We start from the raw sequence: 8036 nt of genomic DNA on the forward strand, positions 1-8036 counted from the left end.
CAGTTGTGTAACCAGAGCCTGACCAGTTGTGTAACCGGAGCCTGACCAGTTGTGTAACCGGACCCCGACCCGTTGTGTAACCACAAGCCTAGCATGAATTAATCAAACAAACAACATCCGAAGCACAAACATACACGAACTGAAGTCTGACTATGCACAACCCAAGCCCAAGTAATACCCCCAAAGCCCGACCAGTTATGTAACCAGAGCCCGACCAGTTGTGTAACCAAAGCTCGACCAGTTGTGTAACCGGACCCCAACCAGTTGTGTAACCGTAAGCCTAGCAAGTATACATCTCATCCAACCCCCACAAAGCTAAACAGTCCCAGACCACAACCAAACTACATTCTTAGCTCGACCAAACAAAAATCTTCTTAGCCCTACCTCTCCTTAGCCCTACCTAAAACCCTCCACTTGCCCTAGACACCAACTCTTGAGCCATAGCGAAACAATTGTACTATATACAAAAAAAGAAACCCGGATTTCTAGCAAACATATAAACATAGAGCCTTACCAAACAAACCTGGAGCACTAGTACACTAACAACCGCTGAAGCACAACCATGTACGAACCGAAGCCCGACCATGCACAACCCAAAGCCCAAGTGACACCCCCGGAGCCCGACCAAGTTATTTAACCGGAGCCCGACCAGTTGTGTAACCGGAGCCCGACCAGTTGTGTAACCGGAGCCCGACCAGTTATTTAACCGGAGCCCGACCAGCTATTTAACCAGAGCCCGACCAGTTGTGTAACCGGAGCCCAACCAGTTGTGTAACCGGACCCCGACCAGTTATGTAACCGCAAGCCTAGCATGAACGAACCAAACAACCTCTGAATCACAACCATTCATGAACCAAAGCCCGACCATGCACAACCCGAAGCCCAAGTGACACCTCCGGAGCCCGACCAGTTATATAACCGGAGCCCGACCAGTTGTGTAACCGAAGCTCGACCAGTTGTGTAACCGGACCCCGACCAGTTGTGTAACCGTAAGCCTAGCAAGTATACATCTCATCCAACCCCCACAAAGCTAAACAGTCCCAGAGCACAACCAAACTCCATTCTTAGCTCGACCAAACAAAAACCTCCTTAGCCCTACCTCTCCTTAGCCCTACCTAAAACCCTCCACTTGCCCTAGACACCAACTCTTGAGCCATAGCAAACAATTGTACTATATACAAAAAAAGAAACCCGCATTTCTAGCAAACATATAAACATAGAGCCTTAGCAAACAAACCTGGAGCACTAGTACACTAACAACCGCTGAAGCACAACCATGTAAGAACTGAAGCCCGACCATGCACAACCCAAAGCCCAAGTGACACCCCCGGAGCCCGACCAGTTATTTAACCGGAGCCCGACCAGTTATTTAACCGGAGCCCGACTAGTTATTTAACCGGAGCCCGACCAGTTGTGTAACCGGAGACCGACCAGTTGTGTAACCGGACCCCGACCAGTTGTGTAACCACAAGCCTAGCATGAACGAACCAAACAACCTCTGGATCACAACCATGAATGAACCAAAGCCCGACCATGCACAACCCGAAGCCCAAGTGACACCTCCGGAGCCCGACCAGTTATATAACCGGAGCCCGACCAGTTGTGTAACCGAAGCTCGACCAGTTGTGTAACCGGACCCCGGCCAGTTGTGTAACTGCAAGCCTAGCATGAACGAACCAAACAACCTCTGGATCACAACCATGCATGAACCAAAGCCCGACTATGCACAACCCGAAGCCCAAGTGACACCTCCGGAGCCCGACCAGTTATATAACCGGAGCCCGACCAGTTGTGTAACCGAAGCTCGACCAGTTGTGTAACCGGACCCCGACCAGTTGTGTAACCGTAAGCCTAGCAAGTGTACATCTCATCCAACCCCCCCAAAGCTAAACAATCCTAGAGCACAACCAAACTCCATTCTTAGCTCAACCAAACAAAAATCTCCTTAGCCCTACCTCTCCTTAGCCCTACCTAAAACCCTCCACTTGCCCTAGACACCAACTCTTGAGCCATAGCAAACAATTGTACTATATACAAAAAAAGAAACCCGGATTTCTAGCAAACATATAAACATAGAGCCTTAGCAAACAAACCTGGAGCACTAGTACACTAACAACCACTGAAGCACAACCATGTACGAACCGAAGCCCGACCATGCGCAACCCAAAGCCCAAGTGACACCCCCGGAGCCCGACCAGTTATTTAACCGGAGCCCGACCAGTTATTTAACCGGAGCCTGACCAGTTGTGTAACCGGAGCCCAACCAGTTATTTAACCGGAGCCCGACCAGCTATTTAACCGGAGCCCGACCAGTTGTGTAACCGGAGCCCAACCAGTTGTGTAACCGAACCCCGACCAGTTGTGTAACCGCAAGCCTAGCATGAACGAACCAAACAACCTCTGGATCACAACCATGAATGAACCAAAGCCCGACCATGCACAACCTGAAGCCCAAGTGACACCTCCGGAACCCGACCAGTTATATAACCGGAGCCCGACCAGTTGTGTAACCGAAGCTCGACCAGTTGTGTAACCGGACCCCGGTCAGTTGTGTAACCGCAAGCCTAGCATGAACGAACCAAACAACCTCTGGATCACAACCATGCATGAACCAAAGCCCGACTATGCACAACCCGAAGCCCAAGTGACACCTCCGGAGCCCGACCAGTTATATAACCGGAGCACGACCAGTTGTGTAACCGAAGCTCGACCAGTTGTGTAACCGGACCCCGGCCAGTTGTGTAACCGCAAGACTAGCATGAACGAACCAGACAACCTCTGGATCACAACCATCATGAACCAAAGCCCGACTATGCACAACCCGAAGCCCAAGTGACACCTCCGGAGCCCGACCAGTTATATAACCGGAGCCCGACCAGTTGTGTAACCGAAGCTCGACCAGTTGTGTAACCGGACCCCGGCCAGTTGTGTAACCGCAAGCCTAGCATGAACGAACCAAACAACCTCTGGATCACATCCATGCATGAACCAAAGTCCGACTATGCACAACCCGAAGCCCAAGTGACACCTCCGGAGCCCGACCAGTTATATAACCGGAGCCCGACCAGTTGTGTAACCGAAGCTCGACCAGTTGTGTAACCGGACCCCGACCAGTTGTGTAACTGGACCCCGACCAGTTGTGTAACCGGACCCCGACCAGTTGTGTAACCGGACCCTGACCAGTTGTGTAACCGTAAGCCTAGCAAGTATACATCTCATCCAACCCCCACAAAGCTTAACAATCCTAGAGCACAACCAAACTCCATTCTTAGCTCGACCAAACAAAAATCTCCTTAGCCCTACCTCTCCTTAGCCCTACCTAAAACCCTCCACTTGCCCTAGACACCAACTCTTGAGCCATAGCAAACAATTGTACTATATACAAAAAAAGAAACCCGGATTTCTAGCAAACATATAAACATAGAGCCTTAGCAAACAAACCTGGAGCACTAGTACACTAACAACCACTGAAGCACAACCATGTACGAACCGAAGCCCGACCATGCACAACCCAAAGCCCAAGTGACACCCCCGGAGCCCGACCAGTTATTTAACCGGAGCCCGACCAGTTGTGTAACCGGAGCCCGACCAGTTATTTAACCGGAGCCCGACCAGCTATTTAACCGGAGCCCGACCAGTTGTGTAACCGGAGCCCAACCAGTTGTGTAACCGGACCCCAACCAGTTGTGTAACCGCAAGCCTAGCATGAACGAACCAAACAACCTCTGGATCACAACCATCATGAACCAAAGCCCGACTATGCACAACCCGAAGCCCAAGTGACACCTCCGGAGCCCGACCAGTTATATAACCGGAGCCCGACCAGTTGTGTAACCGAAGCTCGACCAGTTGTGTAACCGGACCCCGGCCAGTTGTGTAACCGCAAGCCTAGCATGAACGAACCAAACAACCTCTGGATCACATCCATGCATGAACCAAAGCCCGACTATGCACAACCCGAAGCCCAAGTGACACCTCCGGAGCCCGACCAGTTATATAACCGGAGCCCGACCAGTTGTGTAACCGAAGCTCGACCAGTTGTGTAACCGGACCCCGACCAGTTGTGTAACCGGACCCCGACCAGTTGTGTAACCGGAACCCGACCAGTTGTGTAACCGTAAGCCTAGCAAGTATACATCTCATCCAACCCCCACAAAGCTTAACAATCCTAGAGCACAACCAAACTCCATTCTTAGCTCGACCAAACAAAAATCTCCTTAGCCCTACCTCTCCTTAGCCCTACCTAAAACCCTCCACTTGCCCTAGACACCAACTCTTGAGCCATAGCAAACAATTGTACTATATACAAAAAAAGAAACCCGGATTTCTAGCAAACATATAAACATAGAGCCTTAGCAAACAAACCTGGAGCACTAGTACACTAACAACCACTGAAGCACAACTATGTACGAACCGAAGCCTGACCATGCACAACCCAAAGCCCAAGTGACACCCCCGGAGCCCGACCAGTTATTTAACTGGAGCCCGACCAGTTATTTAACCGGAGCCCGACCAGTTGTGTAACCGGAGCCCGACCAGTTATTTAACCGGAGCCCGACCAGCTATTTAACCGGAGCCCGACCAGTTGTGTAACTGGAGCCCAACCAGTTGTGTAACCAGACCCCGACCAGTTGTGTAACCGCAAGCCTAGCATGAACGAACCAAACAACCTCTGGATCACAACCATGAATGAACCAAAGCCCGACCATGCACAACCCGAAGCCCAAGTGACACCTCCGGAGCCCGACCAGTTATATAACTGGAGCCCGACCAGTTGTGTAACCGAAGCTCGACCAGTTGTGTAACCTGGACCCCGGCCAATTGTGTAACCGCAAGCCTAGCATGAACGAACCAAACAACCTCTGGATCACAACCATCATGAACCAAAGCCCGACTATGCACAACCCGAAGCCCAAGTGACACCTCCGGAGCCCGACCAGTTATATAACCGGAGCCCGACCAGTTGTGTAACCGAAGCTCGACCAGTTGTGTAACCAGTACCCCAACCAGTTGTGTAACCAGACCCTGACCAGTTGTGCAACCGTAAGCTTAGCAAGTATACATTTCATAAAACCAAGCTGAACAGTCCCAAAGCACAACCAAACTCCATTCCTAGCTCAACCACACATAAATCTCTTTAGCCCTACCTAAAACTCTCCACTTGCCTTAGACACCAACTCTGGAGCCTTAGCAATTAAACTATATACAAAAAAAAAAAAGGATTTCTAGCAGAGATATAAACATCAGAGCCTTAGCAAACAAACCTGGAGCACTAATACACAAACAATCGCTGAAGCACAACCATGCACGAACCGGAGCACAACCATGCACAACCCAAAGCTTAACAAATCACAACCCCAGAGTTATGTAACTGGACCCCGACCAGTTGTGTAACCAGAGCCCGACCAGTTGTGTAACCAGTGCCTGACCAGTTGTGTAACCGGACCCCGACCAGTTGTGTAACCGGACCCTGACCAGTTGTGTAACCGGACCCCGACCAGCTGTGTAACCGGACCCCGACCAGCTGTGTAACCGGACCCCGACCAGCTGTGTAACCGGACCCCGACCAGTTGTGTAACCGGACCCCGACCAGTTGTGTAACCGGACCCCGACCAGTTGTGTAACCGGACCCCGACCAGTTGTGTAACCGGACCCCGACCAGTTGTGTAACCGGACCCCGACCAGTTGTGTAACCGGACCCCGACCAGTTGTGTAACCGGACCCCGACCAGTTGTGTAACCGGACCCCGACCAGTTGTGTAACCGGACCCCGACCAGTTGTGTAACCGGACCCCGACCAGTTGTGTAACCGGACCCCGACCAGTTGTGTAACCGGACCCCGACCAGTTGTGTAACCGGACCCCGACCAGTTGTGTAACTGGAGCCCGACCAGTTGTGTAACTGCACGCCTAGGTCTAATTAGACCGTAGCTGGTGCGCCCCCACATGAATTATTGCATCCAGGCATGGAGACCACATCTTCAGAAAGACACAGCTGCTCTGGAGCCATGTCTTACCAGAGCTATGGAGCTATGTCTTACGACAAAAATCATACCAGAGATTAGTCATCTGTTGTATCAGGAACGGTTGAGGGCCACAGGGCTAACAACACCACAAACCAGGCATGATAAAATACTAAACAATTTGGAGGATGTCGATCAGGACAATGTCTTCAAAAGGTCAGATGTTACACGAACAAGGAGCAACGGGTTCACACTCAACAAGCCAGAATGTTGGATATGAAACAGGAGATGCTTTTTCACCCATAGGGTTGTAAACCAGTAGAACCACCTACCCGCCGAAGCCTTAAACGCCAAAACTCTGCTGGGCTTTAAAATACAGCTGGAAAAGATCATCAGGACAAATGTGGGGGACCTTTGACAAGCCGCCGGCTTACTATCCTCATCGAGGCCACTAGCGTTAGTGGCCCTCAGGTAAATTCAGTTCCTGGAAGGGTGTCCCCGCTCCTTCCCGTTGGAAAGTTGTTCATCTAACTCAACAGTAAAATGGGTGCTTGGTAGTACGAAAGTCGATAATAAATGCGTCTTGGGATGTGGAGGAGACGACCGCCGCGTTAACGAGCCTAGCCTAACGACGGGGCAGTTTAACAATGGAGAAGTGTATTCTACATAATATCCTATTCATATAATGTTGCCAAATCATGATCCTCAAAATCTTCCACAATATCCGAGAGAGGACAGACTATTTAGTATTAGTGGAATACAAACATTTGAATACTACAGAACCTGGATGAAAAAAAAAATACGGAAACAATGATCCTCGGAGACATTAAAAAACTCAATGTTATAATAGCGAACAAATGTATAATACATTAAGCATTGTAGGTGGAGGTAGACTATATATTCACGCGTACGTACCTCCCAACTGCTCAGATATATTGGGGAAAAAAAAAAAAGTATCAGTCTTACCTACACGGGAGCGACGCACCGCACGCCGCCGCTGCTTCTTGACACCTGGCGGGGTCGGCGTCGATGACCCTGTCACCCGTAAACGACCCAGAGACCCTCTGCCTAAAATTATTTGAACGCGATATTTAAATTTCTAGCGTATAGCGCCAGGAATGTGTAAATTAATATTTATATGCATTATAAACTAAAAAACTATGCATTATAGGCCTTTCTAAAGTAATTTATAGATTGGTATGAAAGTCGACTCCCTGGAAACACAAACCATAACTGTCTCTATTTTCCGCTTGTTACAACTTGTGAAAAAGTTGTTACATCTTGGCTTAACGTATTTATGACGTATTAGAACGTTGTTACAACTTGCTATATTGGTTGTTATAACTGGTTAGGGGGTGTTTTAACCCTGCCCCTATATTAATATGCCCCTAACTTTTTCGAACGTTGTAGCAACGTCGTAGTTTCGGTGTGTGTTTGACGGATATTGGGCGAACTCATAGTTGGTCATTGATCTATTCAGTAATCTGATATAGAATAGGGTAGCAGCACATTGCTCTATATCTAAGCCTGTAAATAAAAGAGAATGAAATTCAGTACTTCATTGTTCTACTTTTGAATTAAATATGGGTTGAACAATTTTTAAATTTATTAGGGAGCGAGTTCTATATATTGGGATCTTTTATTTGCATGGAGTATTTGCACAGATTTAATCTGACTCGAGGAATATAAGATGTATTTATTTTGGATGTGATGCTCGTGGATTTTATTACATCCATCTAGGAAGTTTCAAAACAGGATTAGAATTTAGGAATAAGGCTTTTTAAGTATAAATAGCACAAGAGAATATGTGGAGCGAGCATATGTTTACATATTCAACGATTTAAGGAATCTGTTTTGTTAAGTTTTATTATTTTTGTTATTTTATTGTTTTTGTAGTTTTCTGTTAAAATTTTATTTTCCCAGTCAGTAGTATCAAGTGGAAGTCAATATGGTTGTAGGTCGGTCAGCTTTGCTGAACGGTACTTATTAAGGCTCTGTCCTTGGTCCAGCATTACTGTTTTTGTTGCTTGGCCTTATTGCTGGATGCTCACGGTGTTGATTTATCCTAATCTATA

This window comes from Procambarus clarkii, chromosome 17, assembly GCF_040958095.1.
Source record: "Procambarus clarkii isolate CNS0578487 chromosome 17, FALCON_Pclarkii_2.0, whole genome shotgun sequence".
NCBI lineage: Eukaryota > Metazoa > Arthropoda > Malacostraca > Decapoda > Cambaridae > Procambarus > Procambarus clarkii.